This window comes from Cygnus atratus, chromosome 2, assembly GCF_013377495.2.
Source record: "Cygnus atratus isolate AKBS03 ecotype Queensland, Australia chromosome 2, CAtr_DNAZoo_HiC_assembly, whole genome shotgun sequence".
NCBI lineage: Eukaryota > Metazoa > Chordata > Aves > Anseriformes > Anatidae > Cygnus > Cygnus atratus.
Genome location: NC_066363.1, coordinates 156,810,023 through 156,833,443, shown reverse-complemented (window position 1 = coordinate 156,833,443; position 23,421 = coordinate 156,810,023). Strand labels below are relative to the sequence as shown.

The window sequence follows — 23,421 nt, the reverse complement described above, 5'->3', positions numbered from 1 at the left end:
TCACAAGCAGCAGCAGCAGCAGCAGCAGCAGCAGCAGCAATAACACATCTTAGGGTCTCGTATCGGCATCTTAGCCAATGCACCTTGAGACCCCACCATCAGCCATTTATTCTCCAAACGGGGATGGTTTGGGGAGGTTTAGATCCTGCTCCTGCTCCAGGTTTAGGCACAGAGACCCACAAGTGCTCTGCCGCGTTTGCTTAGGACCGTTGACATTGCTCTGGGGTGACACGAGCCAAACTTTTGGGGACAAGGCAGGGCAAAGGGCTGGGTTGTGCTCTGTAGCCGCAGGTGCTGTCCAAAGCTATCTGGATCTAAAAATTCAAGCTCGAAGCCAAGTTTGGCTACCACGGGCGATCTCAACTGACCAGAAGAAGTGCCTGTCTGGGTCCCCGTCGCACATCCTGCTGTCCGTGAGACCTTCTTGTGACTTGTCTGAGTCCAGACAAAAAAATCTTTGGTTGGCTTGGCACAAGTTGACAGCTTTTATCTGATAAGCAGAAATTAGAATTATATCTCAATGCTTTTAGGCAGAAAAAAAAAAAAAAAAGCATCAAGGGACATGGGCCATTTTACACAGCCATTTCAAGTTCCAGCTTAATGACAGCGTATGTTGGGGAAGGGTGGGAAGAGGGAAAAACAACAGTTTCAAGCTCAGGGCGCTGTTTTCCCATCAGAAATGAATCAAACACCCTTTGTGAGAGATACCCAAGGGATAAGCTACAAGCCAAACGTGTGAAAGTTGAGGCTCATTTTTCATGTCCTGTTTACGAGTGTCCTGGCTGGGAGACATCAGCTGGGCTTCGGAGGGCTCGGCTTTGCTTCAAGCCTCGCCTCAGGTCTCCTAAACCCACGGGCGCTCCCAGTCAGGAGGCACCTCTAAGAGCCGCCTGTGTCACACGCCATGAAGGCTGAACGCCAGCCAAAACAACCCCGTGGGCTTTTGTCCACCGGGGATGACGAATTACCTTTTTTTAAAGTCCGGGTTTTCAAAGGATTGAGGAGCAGCGGCAGCCGCCCGAGGTTGGGATAATCTAGGAATCCCTGCCTTTCACATAAAGCAATTCGCACCAGATCTGAACGCTGGCAAACAGTCAACTAAATCCATTATCGCACGATAACGCTCGAACATTTCATTAATTCCTAAGCAGCTGTCCTCTGCTCCCTTACCCCTTCCATCACACAAACATTTCTTTAACTGTCTGAGGGAGGGGAGAGGGAGGATCAGACGCAGCCTTGTAAAATTCCTTCAGCCCGCTTTGCCTGCGGCAAGTCATTTCTTTTGACACGCATGTAAAATAATATCGGGGGTGTTGTTTGTTTGGCTTGGCTGCTTGGCAAATTTTCATAACAATTTTGTAAGCCAAAAGTACCTGCGAAATGGAGTAGGGAGTACTCACGGCAGCTTGTTGACGATCCTGGTTAATTAACACAGCTCATTAAATAGAGGAGACCCCTTGCCCCGATTTCTATGCCAGGACAGAGGGCATCGTGTAGGGAGCTGCATGGCTTTTAGGGCAGGATATTGCTCTCCAGAGGTCCCACAGATTTTCTGGAAAATCCTCGGGTACTGCATGCGAAACAAACCAGTGGAAGCAAGAATCCTGTGAGAGATGAGAGCCTGAGGGGGTTCGCCAGCTATGCGACCCACAAAATGGAAACCAAAGCACTGTAAGGGTCACTAGGGAGATTTTAAGGTCATTTCTGGATGTTTTCTTTATGGTGGGCTCCAGCTAAAGTGCTTCAGGCTGCTCTGCATTGCCAAGGGAGAAATAAGCTTGAGGAACAAGATTCACAAAAACCGCCCCGTTGAGCAGGGACCCGCTAAAGGTAGACCATAACAAACGCTGGGGAAGGGAACATGTCCCAAACCTCATTCTTAACTCTTATTTAGGGTCTTTTCTCTCAGCCCCACAAACATCAGACCCTCTGCTGTGCCTGGACCTCAGCTCCGTGTCCTGACGGACATGGCTGTGCCCAGCGCGCATCCACAGATCCCTCGGCATCAGCAAGAGGAGAAATTTCATTTCTCCCCTGCCAAGACTCGAGAATGTGTTTATTTATTATGGATTAAATATTTGAAGTTGAATAAGAACCTCAGAGAGAAGAGGTGGGTCTGCTTCCTCGGATTTTTTTTCCACCCCCTCACTCTCTTTATAACAATTTGGATTTTTTTAAAGTAAAATATTTGCTTTATGGAAAATTACCCTTTCTGGCTCTGGGCTCAGCTAGTGGCTGACAATTAACAACTCTCAAGCGAAAATCACATGAGGAAATAAAATGGAGAAATATCTGGACACGTCTGGACACGTCTGGACACTGCCTGAACACGTCTAAAATGTCAGGGTGAGGAAAGGACCAAGCTTTGCTACCATGGCAGGCAAGAAAAGGACAAAAAAAAAAAAAAGGGGGGTATTTTCCTCAGGTATTTTAAAGTGAGGTGCCAAAACATCAGGTAGCCTGTGTTGCCACAATTTATGGAGAACAAGAAGCACATTTGGGATGTTTTAACTACACGCACAACTTCAGATTCCTGCTTGGTGCTTCCAGTTGTGTTTGCATCTCAGATAATTTGCACTGAAATCACCAAGGTCTTTTCCCTCACCACAAGCCATTAAACTTCTCCACTCCTACCCATATAGGCAAATTTTGTGTCTTCTGTGGAACCAGCTTTCATGTTTTATTAATGCACTTTCAGCTGAGATATAATGAATGCTGTTTTCCTGTCAGGAGGAGGTGTTACACTAAGCTGCTATCGGTGTGGTAGCTTTATCTTTACCACGTGCATAATTAACACAACTATTTCGCTGCGTTTTTTTTCAGAAATGTAATAATGTCATTATAGTTTTTATATACATCAATAGTACATCAAAAAAACAACAACCCTTCCTGGAACAGACTTTGGGAGTCCTCACCAGGGGATGGTTAATTCAGCAAGTTGTATAGGATTGTGGTTACGCATGCTTTTTAGTCCTTGGCCTGAATTAGCCTAAAAACAAAGATATATTGAAAGTAGTGTTCTAGAATAAAAGATTAACTCAGGTTTTTGTTTCTTTAGGGTATGTAATCATAGTAATTTTGCTCGACTCAAAATTAATATTGCTTTTTAGTAGCGTATAGATGTACGCTGTTCTTTCATTCTGCCTTCTGTGGTTTTCCTTTTTCTTTTCTGAAGTCTGGTATGCTTTGTGGTTTATTCATGAACTGCAGAGAAAGAAGTTCACAAGAAAAAAAAATGTTTTGGAATATATACTTAATGGAATGGCAAGAAACAGAAAGCAATTACACTTATACGATATAACGTGCATTTTTACAGGCCACTAACATGCAACTTTATGCATCTCTAGTTTATGTAAGTAAAGAAAATTAAATATTACCCTGCCCAATGCAATTGGCACAGTTAAGGCTAGATGTCAATAATTTCAATTTAAAAATACATGCCTGTGTAGGTTTTAAAAAGAAATTTTAGGGCAAATTTGCATGGGGTTTATAGGATGTGGCAGGAACTTCAACATCTTGGGGTTTTCTATTCACGATAAAGGAAAACTTTGGAATGTGGTGTGTGGAAAACATTGGAGATTTGGTGTGTGTAAAACTTTGGAGATGTGTGTGGAAAACATTGGAGATGTGGTGTGTGGAAAGCTTTGGAAATCTGGAGTGTGTAAAACTTTGGAAATTTGGTGTGTGTAAAACTTTGGAGATCTGGAGGGTGAAAAAAATTAGAAATTTGGTGTGTGGAAAACATTGGAGATTTGGTGTGTGGAAAACTGGAAATTTGAGGTGTGGAAAACTTTGGAGATGTGTGTGGAAAACACTGGAGATCTGGTGTATGTAAAACTTTGGAAATTTGGTGTGTGGAAAACTCTGGAAGTTTGGTGTGTGGAAAACATTGCAGATTTGGTGCGTGGAAAACATTGGAGATACAGTGTGTGGAAAACATTGGAGATTTGGTGTGTAGAAAACTGGAAATCTGGAGTGTGGAAGGCTCTGGAAATTTGGTGTGTGTAAAACTTTGGAATTTGGTGTGTGGAAAACATTGCAGATTTGGTGTGTAGAAAACTGGAAATCTGGTGTGGAAAACTGGAAATTTGCTGTGTAAAACTTTGGAATTTGGTGTGCGGAAAACTTTGGATATCTGGAGTATAGAAAACAATGCAAATCTGAAGTGTTTGCAGCATACCAGGCAGGGAAGGGACTGTGCCCCAGCACTTGTGTTTGGGTGACCGAGGGTCGCTTGCCATGGCAGGCAGCAGGGCACAACTCTCCCTCCCGGGGGACACCCCATGGCACCGCGGCTCGTCTGAGGAAAACACCCGGAGCCACGGCCGGGCCTGGCGGCCGCCTCCTTCCACCCCCGTCCGGCTCCCCGCCGGCCTGAGGAGGCAGAGCGGCGAAAATGGCCGCTACACCTGCTCCAACCCCCCCGCCCCCCCCTCCCCGTCTCCGCCATCTCCCTCAGGTGGCAGCGCCCCTGCGGGGGGCGAGGGGCCACCCCGTAGGCCGCCATCACGTCTCCCTAGCAACACTCCCCTCACCACCATTTTTTGGGGGGGAAAAACGAGATCACGCCTCCCTATACATATTCATGAGGCCGGTGGCGAGGAGGGGGGCGTGGAGGGGGCGGAAGCGGAAGCGGGAGCGGGGTTCCGAGGAGCCCGGTATAAAGCGGCCGCCGGTGCCCGCTCGTGTCGCCGTGAGGGAGCAGAGCCCTTCCTCCTCCTTCTCCTCTTCCTTCTCCTTCTCCTCCTTTCCCCCCCCACCCACCCTCCCCGCCGCGGGCACCTCCCCCGCCACACGGAGCTGGTCCCGGGTGCAGGGGGGAGAGCAGGGGGCAGGTAAGGGGGTTTGGGGGGGGGGGGTATTTTTTGGCGGGAGGATAAGGGGGTCTTGAGGGGAATGGTGGGCTGTGGTGTGAGGGAGGGGGGTGAAGAGGGTTTGAGGGTTTGGGGTGAGGGATGTGTGGGGTCGTGAGATGGAAGAAGGTGGGATAAGGCAGATATGGGGCCACGAAGGCGAGGAAGGGTTGGGGGGTTTGGGGTGAGGGGTGTGTATAGCTCTGGAGGGGAAAAAAGGTGGGATGAGGGGATAAGGGACCAGGAGGGGATGGGGTGATGGTGTAGGGCTGTGAGGGGGGATGTGGAGGTGAGGGAGGGTTGGGGGGTTTGGGGTGAGGGATGTATGGGGTTGTGAAAGGGAAGAAGGTGGGATAAGGTAGATATGGGGCTGTTAATGCCCAGAAAGGTTGGGGGATTTGGGGTGAGGAATGTGTAGGGCTGTAGAGGGGAAGAAGATGGGGTGAGAGGTTAGGATGAGGTGGGTATGGCACTGGGAGTGTTGGGGTGATGGAGAGAGAGGGCTGTGAAGGTGGGGTGAGGGGAGATATGGAACTGTGAAGGTGAGGAAGGATTTTGGGAGGGATTTGGGGTAATGATGTGGGTTTGTGAAATGGAAGAAGGTGAGATAAGGCAGATAATGGGACCATGAAGGTGAGGAAGGGCTGGGAGATCTGGGGTGAGGGACCTGTGGGGCTGTGAAAGTGGGGCGAAGGGTTGGGGAGCTGTGAGGTGAGGATTTGGGGTGAGGGACATAGGAGACCATGAAGGTGAGAAACAGCTGGGGAAGTCTTGGGGGTGTGGAGATGTGGGGCTGTGAAGGTAAGGAAACTGTGGGAGAAAGGTGTGTAACTGGATATAGGGGAAGGTGGAGAAGCTTTGGGGTGAAGGAGGTGCTGTGGGGGTGAGGCACTAGGGGGTGAAGGGGATGGGGAGCTTTTCAGTGAGGGAGATGAGAGGCTGCAGAGGGAGGAGAAGAGTGAGAAAATGGGGCAGGGGTTGAGGTGAGGGAGCTGTGGGGATGGAGAAGGGATGAGCCCCATGGTAATGGGCTGGGGGAGCTGTGGGGCTGCCTGAGCCAGATGGGGTGAAATGCTTGGAGATGATGGGGTGGGTGGTAGGATGAGGGAGGTGGGGTTGGAGAGGCTCAATTGGGGTGCCTAGGGTAGAGCAACGAGTCCTGCCGAGGTGAGGATGGGACGAAAAGAGGTGGCCGTGGGATTCTGCTGGGAGACAAGGGACCAAAGATGGAAATCAGCTTAGCCTTTCAGGCTATTAAACTTGACTAGTCTGCCATTGGAATAATTCCATGTTTAATCTGTAAGCTGATCTCGGCATGCGCCACCAAACAGTGAGGGCTAACCTAGGCTGCTGTGGTGGCTGGAGAGTCCTGGGGGGAGGAAGAAGAAATTACTTTGCACTTAACTCGTAAATCTCCCCCGAAAGCTGCAGTTTTCCTCGATCGTTATCAGTGATTTGCAGCTCTGAGCTGCCCTCATTCTGCACCTGCTAGCTGTGCTAAAATTGGTTTTGACCTTGAAAAATACCCTCCCTTTGGGGCAGTTTTCCACTGTGGTGGGTCCTGTGAAGGCTGGCATCCTTTAGTTTGTGTGTAGGGCAGGAAGAGACCCAGCCAGGGCTCCGACTGGATGCAGCGGGTGAGTCAGTGTGGCTGGAGCTTGGCTCCTGCAGCTAATCGCAAGTGGGAAGGGCAAGAAGAGACGCTGCAGGATGGTGGAGGTCAGACGGAGGAGGTGATTTTGCTCGGAAAAGTGGTGTGTTACTAGATGCACAGCACTGAAAGCACAGAGGGAAAACCGCGGTGTTTGGGGAATTCATGGGAAGAAATCTCTGTTACAGTGTGTTTCTTTCTTGCTCTGTAAGAGCTGCTCCTATATGATCTGCGTCATGTTCTGCTGCCTCGGATCAGGCAGTGCTACTGAAATATTTAAGGAAATATGGCTTGAGCTGGCACTTGAGCTCAAAGAGCTGGTGGATACTCGCCGTTTCCCTGTAGGACTTGAGCTTTTCTGTAAATATCTGGCAGCAGTGCTCGATGATGTGATCGCTCTGACACTTCTACTGCTTAAATGCTGACCCTGCGTAGCTCGTGCCTGCTTTTTTCCCCTGTACCAGGATTGTAAAAGATGAGGTTTTCCTCATTTGGTTTGTTTAATGATTATACTGGATTGATGAAATGTTCCACAGGCCTAAGTGCTCCCTTCCTAAAGAAGGAAGAGCAGTTTCGGGTAACAGATTAAGGTATTTAGTTGACGCTCTGGCTATAAATGCTTCCAGAAGTACCTTTTCACCTTAGGCTTGGAAAGGTAATGCTGTCATAAGCTGCTCAAACTGCATCCAGGTCTGTCTGAGATGCTCTTGGACATCACTCTGAGCTCCTCTCTGTCAAAGGCAGTGGCTTGGAAGTGAGAGCTTCACTCCTGTATGTACAAAATTGGGTATTTAAGGGGGTTATTACAACAAAGTAACTCCATTTCCATGATGTAGAGGATGGGATCAGTGAACGTATGTTTTGGGCTAGCTCCTTGTGATGTTGGAGGCCAGCTCACGAGTTGGCTCGTGCCTCACTGGGCGAGGAAAAGATGGCAGGTCTTATGCCTTAATTCTGTACAACCAAGGCATGTTCAGTAAAACTGAAAGCGTGCGTTCCTATAGATAACGCTCTTGTGTAACGTGTTAACTCCCAAAAAGCAGCAGGTTCCTGCAGGAGTGGGTTTTTCAGGGGAGTGAGCAGCGTCTGCTGCTGTGATCTCGTTTGGGTGCTTGGGGGGGGCTCCTCGCAGTCGAAAGCAAAACTCAGAGCTGAGATGTTCTGAGCAGTTCAGTTTCTGTACACTTAACACTTACATCCTTCCTTGCCAGCTGAAAGCAGTGCAACGTATCCTGTAGATATCCTTTATTAGTGGTGCTTAGACTTAGCTGTTGAACTTCCTGCTTCTGTGTCACGTTATGACAAAATTCGTAAATTGAAGCAACTGCCTTTCTTCTAGGACGGGCTCTGAGGAGCTTAGAGGCTGAATTTGGACCCGTCTCGCGAGTCTGTGACCTCAGAGGTTAATTACCTTTAAACTCACTCCAGTCTTGGCTTCAGTGACCGCTAAAAAGTAAGGCCTTGGTAATTTAATATGGCTCTGCTTGTCTGCTGAGGCTGGAATGTGTGGACTCCGCCGCTATCCCTGTATGAACCCGTTTTTCAACGGGTCGTTCCTAAAAGCTGGGAGAATAGGAACGTTGGGCAGTGTTTCCTCAGCGAAACTGCAGCTAAGGGTCGAAAAGCCCTGATGTCAAAATGTTCAGTCGGCAACGCAGCTTAGGAAGCATGTCTGTGCCTAGGTGGGAGCTGCTGGCAGCCGACCTAGCTGCCATGAAGTGAGCAGAGCTGTGGACAGAATTGCTTCCAACGCTGCTGCGCTTCCAGCAGACGCTAATTTAAGTCGTAAACAGTTCCTACGCTGACTTTTGTCTAGCTTCGTCTTCAAATTCTGCCGTCGTTCTCAGTGGGACGCATCGTGGCTTCAAGCTTCAATTCCTGGAGCCGCTAGCCGGCTGCTTGCACGTACTGCTGGCACCTCTGCTTCCACGCTGGGCGAAATCCTGCACGTCTCCCATCACGCGAAGCAGCAGCTGGCAGTTCTTTCGGGGCTTAGCTAGCGGTCTGGTACTGCTACCAGCCCGCCACCCCGAAATACTTGCACTGAATGATCAAGCAGCGTGTGTTGGGCAAGAGCGCGCTCGCAGGGGTGTCATCGCGCTTCAGATTTAAAAAGGGAAAAAAAGCTTCGCTTGTGGTTCAGGCTGACTTTAACCAGATGGGCGGTGTAAAAGCCTGCAGAAAAGAGGCAGAGCTACTTGGATTGAAGCGGGGCTCGCCGGCTGATCTGCCGGGAGAGCCGCTGTGGATGCAGCAAGGCAGTTGGGTGATGGAGGGGGGGGGTGTTAGCAGCTAGCAAACCGACAGCATGAAAAACTGCCGCGCTGCTTTTGGGTCTCAAAGGCTCGCTCCGGTGACCTTCAGCTGTGTGATTGGCGAAGCCCCAGGCTGTGCCCTGCTTCTGCTCTAGGCAGGAGGGTCAACAAAACACCTTTTGGTGGTGGTATAGCCTCCTGTGCTGTTGTTTCCCCTAGAGAAGGCTTAAACTGAGAACTTCTTCTGCCAGGACTCCCAGTCCTTCAGTGTGCAGCGTTCTGCCAGCCTCACGAGACAGCTTTCATTCAGGAGTGGTGAGCTTGGCCACAGCGAGTGCAGTGGCTGTCCCTTGGCTGGATTTACCAGCTCTAAGCAGATATTAGCGCTTGAAACAATGCTCTGCTTCAGCAGTGTTACTCCTACCGAGTAACTGTCTTAATCAATGAACTTCCTAGCGGGGAACTCCTGCGTCGCACAGAAACACAAAACGTGAGCGGTTCCGGCAAATCCAGCTGCCAGGAAGCTGGAGCGGAACATCTGCAGCCAGCACGAGTGACACCGCGTGTGGGGCTGGGGCTTCGTTTTGGGACTCGCCCTCCAGACGGGCTGCCCCGGCCAGCCCGGGAAGGGAGCTGGAAGCAGACACTTAAGCTGGGGAGGTGCGTGCTGTGAGCTAAGGGCTTTACGTGCTCTCAGTAAGCTACTGCTGGTCAGATGACAGCTTTACGGGCGGCAGCTTATCAGCTACCCACACATCTCGCATTTGGGTCGCAGCCCTACTCACGGCGTGTCCAGTAGCCGCCCAAAACTTCAGCTGGTGCAGGATATTCCGTCCTCCTGCTGGGGCTGAGTGGCTCTTGACCCCTCGAGCTCAACAGTTAGTGATATCGTCAATAAAGGGGTTATTCTGTTATGCTCCTGTATCGTAGGCCTCTTCTCTGGGTGGGGGGGATGAAATACTCTGCATTGAAAAGAGCTGAGTTCATCCTATCCCATCTCAGCTTAGACAGAAGTTGCATCAAGTTGAAAGCTGAATTTTGGGCGTCACAGCAATCCCTTGGGAGGCTTTTGTGCCCTGGCACGCGGTGGCTTAGCCAAAGCCCCCTCGTGTTGGCGTTCCCAAGGGCTGGGAAGTCATTTAGAGCATAGCTGGCATTTGTTATTGGAACAGCCTGGGATAAGCAGCCAGGTTTTCTCATCGAACTCGTTCTTGGCCGGGACGCCAGGCTATCGTTTGGTAATAATTTGGTTTGGCGTGGGAGCCGCTGCTGACCTCGGGCTCGCTCTCCTGGCGTGTGCTCTGCTCGAGCACGAACCTCGAGGTGGGGGTGACGGGAAGCCTGTCTCAACACAGTAATAAAACTAAAAAAAAAAAAATGCAGTTCAAGCTGGGGGAGACTCGCTTTCCAGCACTTCTGTCCTGTGCACTATTAATATTGAACCATCCCCTTCAGCTGGCTTGATGCTGCGAGGCGTGACTCCGTCCTCCTTGTATGAGGACGGACAAATCTGGGGCTCTCCAGCTGTGGGAAGAGACCTTCCAAGACCAAAATTCAGTTATTTGTTGCTACTCAGGTAGCAAGGCACGGAAAGACAGGAGGTAAACAGCTCTTCTTGGCCCTAGAGAACAGATTGAAGGCACTTCTAAAAAATCTTAGCGGTGTGTAAACAGCAAGAGGAAAGCGTCACCCCCGAATTGCTTTGATAAACTGTCTCTGAAGTGGTGTTCTGGGCTCGCAAGGCTGGTGATCTTAGAGCAGAGAGCCCAGTTCCTCATCTTGTTTTAAATGAGAGCTCTGATGTTTTCCTAACTGAAATTGAAACCAGCGTTATGCTGACCCTGCATATTTCAGTCCTCCGCTGGCTGGCCCGCGCTACTTCTGCATGCAGCATACTTCATTTATTTTGGAGGCTCGAAAACAAGCCGTTATCGCCCTTCGGTGCCAGATAAATAAATGATCTCAGTGGGGGCCGAACCCGCAGCTCTCCTCGGACAAAAACACGTCACGCTTAGCTCCTGCCTCCTGGCCTTGAGGATGCGATCGCTCTCCCTGGACGGCGGCCAGGGAGCGGTGCCTTACCCCGAGGAGCGGTGACTGCAGCGCCGTCAGATTTCTGTGCCACTTAATTTCCGAGCATCGCTCGCACGCGGCGGGCGATCCGCTAGAATACGCTTTATCTGTCCGCTGTTTAACCCACAGCTTGCCTGTCAATCAGCAGGGCCTAGAAATGAGTTGACGAGACGAGCAAAGTCTCAGTGCTGGCTTTCTGCTTCCAGGTAACGAGACAGGGATTTATTTATTTATTTTTTAGCGGGGCGGGAGGAGGCGTGCGTGCAGGGTAAAAATACTTCTCCTCTTTTACGAGGGGAATATCTGAGCAAGGACGCTGGCCTGTGCAGCCTGGCCCAGGGCGCTCCCCGGGGAGTGATTTGGCAGTGTGAACTGTTGCTCCTCGGAGCAGTGTGGCCGGCCAGCTAATTCCCAGGAGCTCAAAAAATAACCCAAAACAAACGCACAGCTAGCTTTAACGCTGACACATCTCGCGCACATGTCCTGCTCGCTGTCTGAAACGTAGCTGGGCGAACTGGCACTTGATGTAGGTTTGTTCTTGTGTTTTCTTGGCTCTTGTTCTGCTTCTAACTAACGTGCAGAGAGGGAGAAGGGTTATGCTTCTTGGTGCAGGAGTTACCCTGGTCGTTTCCAGCATGGTGGCACTTGTGCGGCTCAGGCTGCCGTTCGCGTTGGTCATCACAGCTTAAGTCAAAGCACTTCACTTCTTCAGTGAGCTGAGAAAAAGAACGGCCTGACAGTGATCTGCACCCTTCGTGCTCCTACAGATATTGCAGGTAGCTGCTGGAGAAACGGCATTCCCAGGCTGCTTGGGGTGGGAAGGGACCTCTGGGGCAGTCTGCTCCAGCCCCTGCTCAAGCAGGGCCACCTCCAGCAGGGTGCCCAGGACCACGTCCTGGTGGCTTTTGAATTTCCTCCAAGAAGGAGACCCCACAACCCCTCTGGACAACGTGTGCCAGTGCTCAGCCGCCTATGAAGTACCCTTACCCTTCTCAGCACCTTGCTGGCTCACGGTCAGCCTGGTGCCCACCAGGACCCCAGGTCCCTTCCTGCAGCACTGCTTCCCAGCTGGGTGGCCCCAGCACGTCCTGGGGTTGTTCCCCCCCCGGTGCAGGACTTCACATTTCTCCTTGTTGGACTTTGAGGCTCTTGTGAGCCCACCTCTTCAGCCTTGAGGTCCCTCTGGAAACCCACTGAACCAGATAAGCTGTTTGCGTGACAATTTGGGATGCCTTTTGACCCTATAGTACTAGTAGGATCTCATCTTCTTTGTAAGCATATGGGCTGGAGTGGAGCACTAGATAAAAGCTGTGGCCTTTACTGTGTTCTCCAGTAGCCCCCAGATAAGCTGTGCAATAAAAAGGTTTGGGTTCCCGTCCAGTAATTATTATGCCTGCACCTTCCACAGATGCCCAATGCCTGCTCATTTAGCAAACTTGGAAAAAAAAAATACTTTTTTTAATTGCAAGCCGCTGGAACTCGGGTTCATCAGTCCACAACCTCTTGGTTCATTCCGGCAGCCCAACGCTGCACAGCATTTCCCGGAGCTGCACTTAGCAGCTTTCTTTTCCTCATTAACTAGGCTCCTAAATTAACACCCTCTAAAGAAATCAGCTCCAGTTCTGTGTTAGGGCTGGTTACTGAATAACTGATTGTAATTAATGCCGAGATTTATCACTGGGACAATAATAGCCACACTGTTCCTCGAACTTCAGGCTCTTTCAGGAGCTTTTGGTCAACGGGCTCCTTGTCTGGGTGGCTCTGGAAGGAGCCTGTGTAGGTATTTCTGAGTATCTGGTGGGATCCTTCACTGAGCTGACACTAAACTGCCTCGATTATGGATCGTAACCTCGTTCTGCCTGCTAGGATTTTAACAACTGGTGTGTCCCTGACGGCCTGCACGGATCCCTCAAGTTGTAGAGGCTTTCCCTCTGACAGCTCCAGGCTGGTAAGTGGCCCTTGGTCAAACATCTGCACCAGAGAAAGCTTTAAGTCCCTCCGTGGCAATTACTGGGCTGAGACTGAACACCCAGCATAGCTTACGGAAGGCAAATTCTTCAAGTGAGCGGGGGATGAGGCTTCAGCGTTCCGTGGAGAGACGGAATAACGCGGTGTTCCTGCGGAACAGGGTGAGGAAGCTGCTGCAGTTCCGCGTTAACCATTTGCGGTACAACTTAATTTGGGGGGGGGGGGGGGGAACAATTCTGAACTAAAGATAAGTGATCTAGGGGGTGTTGGTCATAGCTCCCTAGCCTTTAATCCTCGGGGTGGAGTCCGACATCGATGTGTTTACGTCCCTCGGCGCGATGCGCTGCCTGCCCGCGGTTTCAAGGAGCGTGGTCGGGGTGGAAGTATGGGCAGATGAAAGCCACACCGCTGTTTACCTCCAGCGGCAGCCTGCAGTTCATTAATATTGCATCCACCCCGAACTTGGAAAATGAGAGGAAGCCTGCCAGTGGCAAAAGTTAAATGAAAACCAGTTCTTTATTTTTTGCTTCAGTGGCTGCCCAGCGTCCCTTCTAATTCTTACCTGGTGGTTATGCAAGGGCCATTAAAATGCTTCATGTTCTTGCTCCCCATCGATGCAGGGATTAAATAACTTCCTTTATTATAATTTTCTGGGTAATTGCAACATCTTTTCAAATAAGAACGCTGGCCGACTCTTGGCTTTCAGTGAATTAAGGTTTTTAAAACCTAGGTTGAGAACAAACCAGGAAGCCAAGGCTGGAAACTTCTCGACCCCACCCTATCTGATAAAGCAAGCGAGAGCCCAAAACTTTTCATCATCAACTTGTTAGCATCACAGGACAAATTGGAGCTCTGTAAGGTGCTAGCAACTAAGACTAAAGCTGTTTAAATCGTTTTTGCATCTACAAAGGTTTAAGCCTGATGTTGCCACCCTTTCAACCCCACAGGAAAGAGTGGGGAGTTGAAAAGAGAAGGCTTTCAGACCAGTGAATAAATCTCTAATTATACGTATATTTGAGCATGTAGTTTGTTAGATATTCATTCCTAATCTTTCTGATAAGGCTAGACGCAGAAGGGAGCTGCTGACTGTGCAGGGGAAGCCTGGCGCTCTTCTGATCCGTTACACGAAGAGTTTTGCTCACGGTGTGTGTGGGGCGGATGCGCTCAGAGTGACAGACAAGTGTCACCGTTAGCGATCTAACGGGATTCGAAGCACGGCTGTGGGGCTGCCAACACTTCTGAAATGAGCTGAATCACACCAAATGGTAGGCACAGCTGCTGCTAATGGCAGGGAGCTGCTGCAGTCTGGTGTTTTGCACCACGAAAAACTTCAATAATTGAGAGCCTGGGTAGGGCTAACCAGCAAGTGGGAGGTATTTGCCCAGGGGTTCGGGATTTTCAGCGCTGCGTTTCTCTTCCGTGTGGCCAGAGTGAATAACCTGGTGCTTATCCTGAATGACCTGGGACTTATCCTGGCAGCTGCTTCATGTGCAAGGCCCTTCGCTCAGCCTGTGGCCGTCCCGAGGCTCGGCTCCCTCACCGTGCAGCTTGGTGGTGTGACAGCAAAGCCCCATCTGCTTCCTTCCTAATTCCAAGGAAGGGCAAAGGTGGGGGATTGGGGATACAGCTGGGGGATCCTCCAAAAGATGCCGGAGGACGACTTTGCCAAAACTAGCTGGCATTTCTGCTGCCTCTGTCAAATCGAAGTCGATTTGAATTGGTTTTAACCCCGTAACGATGAGCGAAGTGATGGCTGTGCTTTCTTCTAGACTTGAGCAGCCGCTGTGACGTTAGCTTCCTGGGCAGGAGACAGGCTACATCTCTGCCACCAGTCATTGTGATGTTTCAAAGCTGACACAGCCCCGAGCAGTGCCTTTCAGATCATCCTGGGGGGAGAAGGAGGTGGCCGAGACAGATGAGGAATAGACCGGCTCTGGAAAGCTGCCTACATAAGGAGTTTTGTGCACCTTGGTGGGACCGGTACGCACAAACCTGTACTGACAGCTGCTAGAAAAGCCTGCTGCAGTAAAAGGCATCGCTGGTCAGTTAATTTATGTTGTCAGGCTAGAATTAATGACTCCTTCAGCGAGCAAAGATGACTGTATTACTGGAAAGCTCGTTGAAATTAATTTAGGTGCCTGCCTTGTTAGTGGGAACAGGTTTGCTGTGCAAACCCTTACCTTTCTTTCCCCTGGAAGCTAACCCAGATTGTTTGTGATCTCCAGAGCTAATTCCTCGCTCTTTATCCCAGTCGGCGACAGCTCAGAAGCTGTTCCCAAAAATGCCCAGGGTGGCAAAAGCTTTTTAGGGCCAACACAATAGTGCATTGAAGAGAGAGAGCAAAGAACCAAGGGTGTATTTGTCTTCTTGCTTCCCTCGTACACACACAGGATTGCTTCCAAGGTTATGCAGAAGGAGAGCCGCAAACATTGTGTCAGGAAAGATGAGTCTGAAGGCTTTCAGAGATTTGTTTGGAACAGCGCTGTGCGGCAAGACTGTGCGCCTGTAATTCCTAATAAAGGAGGCCCTAATTGCCTTAATGTTTTCCTTAGTCACTTCACAGTTAGAATCACTTTTGTAAATGGAGATGCTTTATCATAATCTGAAGAGGACGGACTATTCCAGTCCAGCTCTGAGCTGGGATGCACTGACTGTGGTGAATAAATAACACCAGCTCTTGGTTTGGTAGCCCTCTAGAGAAACAAATGCTGTTTCCAAAGACTCTTCTCACTTTGCAAGCATTAACTTCATCTTCTTACTGACGCGTAGATCGTATCACTAGCTTGTAGCAGGGAGAATAAAGGAGTCTTTTTAGTGTGCTTGAGTTCCTTGGGTTTGGCCCATTCCTTGAACTGATCACGTTTAATAATAAAGCATGCTAGAGGGCACGTACATGTGTTCAGTTTATTTTCCATACAGCGAAGAAATCCGGGCTCAGGTCTCTCAAATCCCTACCCAGATGGCCGGTTGTTCCCAGTGTCTATCCCTGAATAAACCGGAGTCTGTTTTGGTTGTGCTGAGGGCACTCTTCTCTTCTCTGGACGTCGTCATGGCATACCGAACCCGTAAAGCTCCTGTCTCTGCTAATTTTAGTTCCGTGTTTCGAAAGCTGATAACGCTTGCAAAGTTTTGTGCTCCCTGTGAGTGAAGGTCTGAGCCTGACTGAAGCTTATCGTTATAGGACAAGCATTCTTTCATCAGGAAGATACAGGGCGCAATGGCACGCTTTATTTTCCACCCTGTTTCTCCAGGCTTTGTGTATGAGTGGTCAGACGAGGGCAAGCTGCCTGGGGCCTCAAAAGAAGGTGGGCTAAGACTTTTCCCTAGCCAAAAGTCTCCTGGGTTATCTGCAGTCAGAGCAACTAGAGCTTGTAAACGTCAGAAGAACTTTACGGACAACATATGAATTTTCTTGCCGGATTTATTTAAATGTCACCAGTAAAGCACCCACCCTGTCAACACTACTTATTTTTTTTCCCCTCATAAGCCCATAACTAGTTATCCTCTGCCTCTCTACTCCAATTAAGCTACGCCAAGCTCACTGCAACTTGACTGAAAACCAAAACACGAGCTCAGGGCAGGAACGTGTCACATCATGGCTGTTAATGCAGCACCGTGACTTGGGAGTCGAAGTATCTTCTGTCTTAAAAATGTAAACCAAAATGAAGTAACCTTTTGAACTATTTCTGTCGTTCTGTGCGGTGACTTGTACTTCTTCAGAGCTGCCCCCTTTTTTCCAGATAGCAGAAGGGTGTCCAACTTAAAAAAAACTTCTTCTAGAAGAGCAAAAAGTTATTACAGGATAATAAATGCCTTTCACTTCAAGGAGATAACAGGGAAGTGGTGCCCCTGTTTTGTCTATTAAATTTTGGCTGCTCTACAAAGCAGCATTAGGAAATTTCAAGTCTATTTAGGCTCCTAAAGCCTAAAACGTTTGAGTATATATTATGCGTAACTGCGCATTGCTTCAATCAAATCTTAGTCCTCCCTGAAATCTGGCAGGTCATTGTTCAAACAGTAAATGCATCAGTTTATTGCATAAGCTGGTACTGTAATTGGAAAAGTGAAATGACTAAGCAGAGTTCTCAGTGAAGCTGCCAAAATAAAATAGTCCAGAAGGACGAGCTACTTTTTTGTTAAAATAAGCTTGAACGGCCATGAAATTCTTCACCCTGAGGGCTTTCCTCATTTCGACAAGTGACTAAGACCTAAAATGTCAAATACCTCCGTGTGCTGACCAGTAACTTTCGTCAACTTTAAGATCTTTGTTAGTCAAATGCTAACTGTACTTTCTTGTCTACAAGCTACAAGGTCTGAAGAATTTTTCTCCTGGATTTCCTTGTGTTAAATATCGAGGCACGCAGCTGCAACATGCAGCACGAGGGGAAAGTCTGCGCCTTTGCAGCTGGTAGGAAGGTAGGAGGTTGTGTGTCTTCACAACTGGATGGGTAAGGATTGCGAGGAGCAATCTCAGCTTGCAGAGCCACAGGAAAGCTATCAACGAGTGTGGTAAGGAAGGAGTAAACCTGCTCTGCCTTTCTCGTGAGAGTTAATAACACTTCTGATACCGATAGCACGTGGAGAATGTGCCGTAATCTTCCTGGTCGCAGCTTAGGCCAATTTCCTCTTCTCTGAAGAAGAGATCGCTTAGTGCTGCCTTTTCAACACATTTTGCATTTGAATCTCATGGTCAGGTCTTTGTTTAAACGAGGAGAATAATTCCATGCCCTTCCGCCTTAGTCATGTCTCCTGGCTCTCCCCCTGGCTTTTTCTAGTTGGCTGGCATCTGTTTAGGTACGGCGTGCTTTGGGCACCGAAGCGTTCAAGATGAATGTTGTTTTACTGGACGAGGAGTCATTAGTCACGCGAGGTGATCCTCGCCTCCAGGAGCACACTAGGACAGAAGCAGGAGTATCTGTTTCCAACAGGAGACTCACTTGGGTTCCACTTCTCTGCTATAACCCACAGGCCTTGAAAAATCTGCGATCCCGCCTTCGGTGAACTATGCTGGCACGAAGAGTGTTTGAATGAACACTTGCTGGTTTTTCATTTTTAATTTCAGACTGGCCTCTGCAGTTCTTGCAGATCTGTTCAATAATTCACTGCAATAACTGATACTTCTGGACCAGCACAGGAAGACTCTCGAAATCCTCGTTAGAAATACTCCTGTGGAGTCAGCCACGCTTCCTAGCAAAAGATGTGGAAGTTGGTATACTGTTCTAGAAAGGCCGGTGAAATCCTTCATCAGTGCTAGTTTAACGAAACCTTCCTGTGTTTCTGAATAGGACTGTCTGTGGAAAACCTCAAGTGACCAAATTCAGGCAATCCTTGTTGTTTAGGATCAATTCTAAAAGTCTAACAAACTCGAGAAGGCCTATGGCAGGCTATCCAAAATGCCAAAGTACTTGTAAGGGGGTTTTTTTTTAGAAATTGTAGGCAAAATTAACGTCACCGCAGTCTGACCTGGGTAGGACAAGGGGTAAACTAAAAGAGGGTAGGTTTAGGTTAGATATAAGGGAGAAATTCTTCACTCAGAGGGTGGTGAGGCCCTGGCACAGGCTGCCCAGAGAAGCTGTGGATGCCCCATCCCTGGAGGTGCTCAAGGCCAGGCTGGATGGGGCTTTGGGCAAGCTGGGCTGGTGGGAGGTGTCCCTGCCCATGGCAGAGGGCTGGAATTAGATAATTTTCAAGGTCCCTTCCAACCCAAACCTGTTCTGTGATCTCTGCCAGTCACTCAAAGCTCACTCACTTTTTTGGTTTGATGCCCGCTTTTCGTAGCCATATGCTTTCGGCAGCTGTGACGCGTTCTATACTTAGCACATGCACATCGCTGTATCGAGGTAACAGCTCGGTCTGCTCTGTGAACACCAAAGCAACGACGTAGCTAAGTGTATACACATAACCTTAGCAAAATTGTTCCTTAATAATAATTCCATCAAACTTCCTCGTATAAGCATCCCGTAAACAATTAGTAAACGGGCCCCAATACAGTGAAATAATTCAAGGAAAAATGCTCTGTCCCGTCTCAGCTTAGTGTTGTATAAATGCACGTAGCTGGTTCAGATGCTGGAGAAAGGAATCCTGCAAGCGTTAACTATTTTCATTGGAACTGGGTTGGAAGCCAAGCCGCTATCTTGTACCAGAATAAACTGATAAGAGAAAATACTCGGTTAAAAGTAGAACAGTCCTTTAAAGAAATAGACTGAAGACCCAAAACTCTTTTGAAAAGCTGAGAGTAGGTAATATTCAGTAGTCGTCCAGGTAATTGGCTTTGGTTTTGCAGCTTCAGCGCATTCCTTTGTTCTAGGAATAATGACTGTCCTGCTGGTTTCCCCCGCAGATGTAAGCCCATGATTTCCTCTGTACCGCAGAAATAAGGCATCCCTTTCTGAAACCGACCTGGTCAGCAATGCCTGGCAGCTTCGACTGGGCGCACCTGCGCTCACGTCATCCTGTGTGTGTCCTCTGCATGCGATTTGTGCTGCTCCTTGCTCAGGCTGCTGCCATTTTTTACATGTGGGTGGTTGTCATCTCCTGGAAGATTACCACCGAGTTGATTTTGAATGGAAAATCAGCATATTATAGCAAGCGGAAGCCACCAAGAGGTGAAGTGATCAGAGGAGTGATAAGGGAGATCAGAGAGATCTAGAATACCCTGAGATCAGGCTCAGCTTTCTAAAGGAGCTGGGAGAATTAACATCCATCACACTTGTAGGATCAGAGAACGTAAAGCAATGGAAGCTTCGAGCAAAGAGCTGAATATCCTAGCTCCTGGTATCCCCGTTCCCAACAGCTTCTGCTGAACCACAGAAAAAGGTGAAATCAGAGCAAAGGGGAGAGGCTAAAAAATCTTGTACCAGCAATTCTTCCACCACGTGAGCAGAGCTGGGGCCAGGCTGCATGAGAGCGGTGCAAGGTGAGGAAAAGTCAGGTGAGGAAAAGTATAAGAAAGGTATGGGGATGAGAGAAGCTGAATGCAGAGCTATTTAAACTACCTTTAGGAAGCCCACTCTATTAACTTAGGTGCCTGTTAGACTAATCTTAAAGACTCCTGAGAGCAGGGCACTGCTGTTTGTGTTTATGCTTCAAATCAACACTCACCAGACTTCACTTGCTGCTCCAAGCTGTGGTTAGTACGTATTTTAAACATGTAAAGGAAATACTGAAATCTTTCATCTGTAGATGCTTGTCCACTTTGGGGGTCCTGAATGTGATTTGTAGCCCTTACGTAACACTGAACGTATACTCAGACTATGGAGTCCCTTTTATTTCCTGCAGATGGCTTACACTAACTGCCGTGTGCGTTTTGAGGTCTTTTTAAACAATAAAAGCACAAAACGAGGCCCGTTTTGTCTGTGGTTAGGTTACTGCTTCTCTCCCCTTCTCACAGCTGAGTTTCCCACTTGCTTTGAGACTTCGGGCTCTATCCAGGGTGCCAATGAATAAAATCGTTGCTCGACCTGACTCTATTGAAGGCATCTCTGTATCGGGGAGCCGATGCATTTCTGAGGATATTAGATAACTGGCAGGATAACCTGGCAAGTCAGCTGTTGCACTTTATTGCCTTGCTTTTGTGTGCTGAAATTTTAGCATTTCCCTGATGATCCTGCTTGCTTTCCCCGTGTGCTGCTTTCAGCGCCTGCAAGTTTTAAAGCAGCTCTGCCCACCTCCTGAAGCACTCGTGATATTATCTGACCACAAATTCATTCTGCCTCTGAGGACTAACTGGAAGGGCACTCGAGCTGGTATGCAATTAGCTGTGCATAAAGAAGCAACCGCTAGATTAGCTTTGTTTTCTAAACAATCAGTCGTGCTTGCAGAGGCCGAACTTCTCATTTCCATGTTCTTTATGCCAGCAACCCGGGGTCTAGAAAATGACTCAAGTGCAATCACTGTGAGTTTTACAAGTGAATTAACGTTGGCTATGACCTGTTGACCTCAAAGACCCCTTTTATGCAAAGAACCTCCTAGAAGAAACCTGAATAATCCAATAGAAACTACACAACTGCATTTTTTACTCATGAACGTTCGAGAAAAGATGCTTTAGTTTGCATAAGACTGATTCCCTGAGGATGTTTTAGGTAATTTTAGGTTACATATCTGATAGTAAACTCCAAGAGAAATACTTGTAAGCGACTAGGTGCTTTTCAATCAGCATTTGCTGACAGAGCACGATCAAATTGAAGGTGACAGGACTAAACCCCGCCTGGGAGGTAGATGTACTTTGGTTTTTACCTGCCGAAGGTGACCGTCAGCGGTGAGATCTGCCCTAGTGATGGCACCAGTACAACAGCAGACCACAGAAGCACCTCAACCTCAAGTCTCATCCCATGGGGGTCTGGATGTCTGCTGCTTAAAGCGACGTGGAGGCTGAAACTTGTGCATCCTCTAAGAGGAGAGTGGCCGACAGTTATTCCCAAATTAGGTAAAAACGCCAAAATCTGACCAGCCTTTGCCAAGTGTTTCGTAGCTCTGCAAAGTCACAAGTGGAAGAGGTCTGCATACCCCAAATATTTCCCCGCTAGCAGGTCTTCATGCATTGCATCCAACTGCCAAGCCTCTTATTATTGCAGCGTGCATGTCGGTAAATGTCTTATCTCGCCAGTGCTAACGGGGTTAGAGCTTGGCAGAAGCCACGACTGAAATAGCATTCGTTCGTAGTTGAAAATCAAAATATGTTGGTAGCAAGCTGCTCTTAAACGCGGCCACCAGCTCTCTGCTGGGCTGCTTATAAACCAGCTGTCTAAATCCTGTGACTTGCAGTAAATTTGTCTAAAACAGATGGTTTGTAAATGCATCGTATTGGTCAAAATGTTGTCTGTTCACGAGCTCCTAGGAAGTGTAATTCTTAAGTGGTATATTTCACGTACAATTATGCTTAAAATTGAATATTAAAATGCTGCTGGTGGAAGTTCTTACGGTGTTCCTAGGTGCTGGAGATGTGGTCTGAAATCAGTGTGGTCGTGCAACCCTTCTAAGCACTGATTAATCCATTTCATGGGCAGGACAGCCTTCTTCTGGTATTCTTAAGATTTATTAATTCGATTAATTATCGGCGCTAAGAAGGGACTCGGAATATTGGTCCTTTATCTTATGCCTTACTTAAAATATAGCGGCTACGCATCGCTGCTAGGACAGATAAAATGTTTATTTAAATCGTTCAGAAACTAAATGGAATAGCTGCCCTTTATGGCCGTGAACATAAACACGTCTGGTGTTCGAGACGGTCTGAAAAAGCAGAGCAGGAATCTGCTCAAGTGATGGAGCTGCACTTTTGGCGGAGTGCGCGTCCTCAAAACTTGGTTCTGGTCACTGGTGTTTCAGAGGGGAGATGCTGAAGGTGTCAGTAAGAAATAAAATTCCTGTTAAAATACCTTTATTCTTTTCTTTCAGTGTAAGAGCAGTCAGCTTCGTTTCACGTGGGGCAAATAAAATGATCTAGGAGCCCTCGATGAAAGGAACCTATGCAAACATTTTGGGGTGAGGACGAGGCAGAAGGGAAGGCATTATTTATTTACACTGACGAGAGGCAGACTGTTTCTAGCAGTCGTGCTGAATCAGTGCTGGCTCAAACTGCAGGTTCCAGGTATGATTTAAACAGTTCCTTCTGAATTACCAGCCTGTGAAAATGTACCAGTTTGGTCTGTGAGTTCATTTGAAAAAGGCAAAATGATAATATGCAGTGCGAGATGATATGAGCGGTTATATTTAGCTGTTTACAACCTCTTCGGAGGATCTGAAATGTGAGAAACTCTCTTCTGAGTTGTTTTGCTTTTCCTCCGAGGGAGTAATTATTTCCTCAGAATTAGGGAAACGTAGCCAGAACGTAACTTCTCCATCTTCGTTGGAGGGTGGACAAAATTCCGTGGATGCTTTCGAAAGCTCAACTTTAACAGAGCTTTCTGAGTCTGAATGATGGTAATGCATTTGGGGACTGCTAATTGGAGGTAATTCCAATGAATTAGACTTTGCAGATGTTAATGATATGCTAGGGGACGTCAACTTAGGAAGATCTATGCTCTGTTCTTTTTTGTCTTGATCTGTTGAATAGCTTCTGTAATTGTCTGATCCATCTTCTGGCAGTATTTGGGTTTCTTAAGCATTTACAGCCTGAAGAATCCAGTTGGTACAGCCTGTGAGTTTTCAGCGCAACGAGTATAATTAGCTCAAATGCCAGCGCACGAAAATAAAGGCAGTATTGTGCCCTTCACCGTAGGTGCAGTAACATCTGCAGGGAATATTTACCATTGCCAGTCCGGCTTGGCTATTTGCGATGGATGAATATTCATGCAAAACACTAGTCCCAGCCTCCTGTAGAAAGCATCGCTCATTCCGGGGAGTAATTTGCCAATGGTCGCACTGATGTAATTCATTTCCCTCACTGCAAGCAGGAGGACAGCCCTGGTCAGAGACCTTGCGAGAAAGTGCTAGTGGCAACGATGTCCTGATAGTTAGGATTGCACTCGCACCACCAGCCGTGCTGGGTTGGACACCGTCCTGCCCTCTGCAGGAAGGTAAGATTGCTCCAGTTAATCCACCTAGCGACATATCGAGATGTTCCCTGATGACAGCCTTACGGTTGTTTTCCTCCATTGCCCTGCCTCGTTGAGACAGAGGGGGA

General features: G+C 48.3%; 1 protein-coding gene across 4 annotated transcripts in view; it reads left to right on the top strand.

The window, feature by feature from the left end:
* Nucleotides 1-4,629: 4,629 nt before the first annotated feature.
* The window catches only part of SLC45A4 (solute carrier family 45 member 4), a 60,971-nt gene continuing 42,179 nt past the window's right edge, over nucleotides 4,630-23,421 (top strand). For 3 of the 4 annotated variants that reach the window (XM_050708470.1, XM_050708469.1, XM_050708468.1), the window contains exon 1: nucleotides 4,691-4,835. The gene's annotated coding sequence lies outside the window, so the exon portion shown is untranslated. Of the gene's footprint in view, nucleotides 4,836-23,421 lie in introns of all 4 variants that reach the window. The other variant, XM_035561689.2, reaches the window with a different exon arrangement.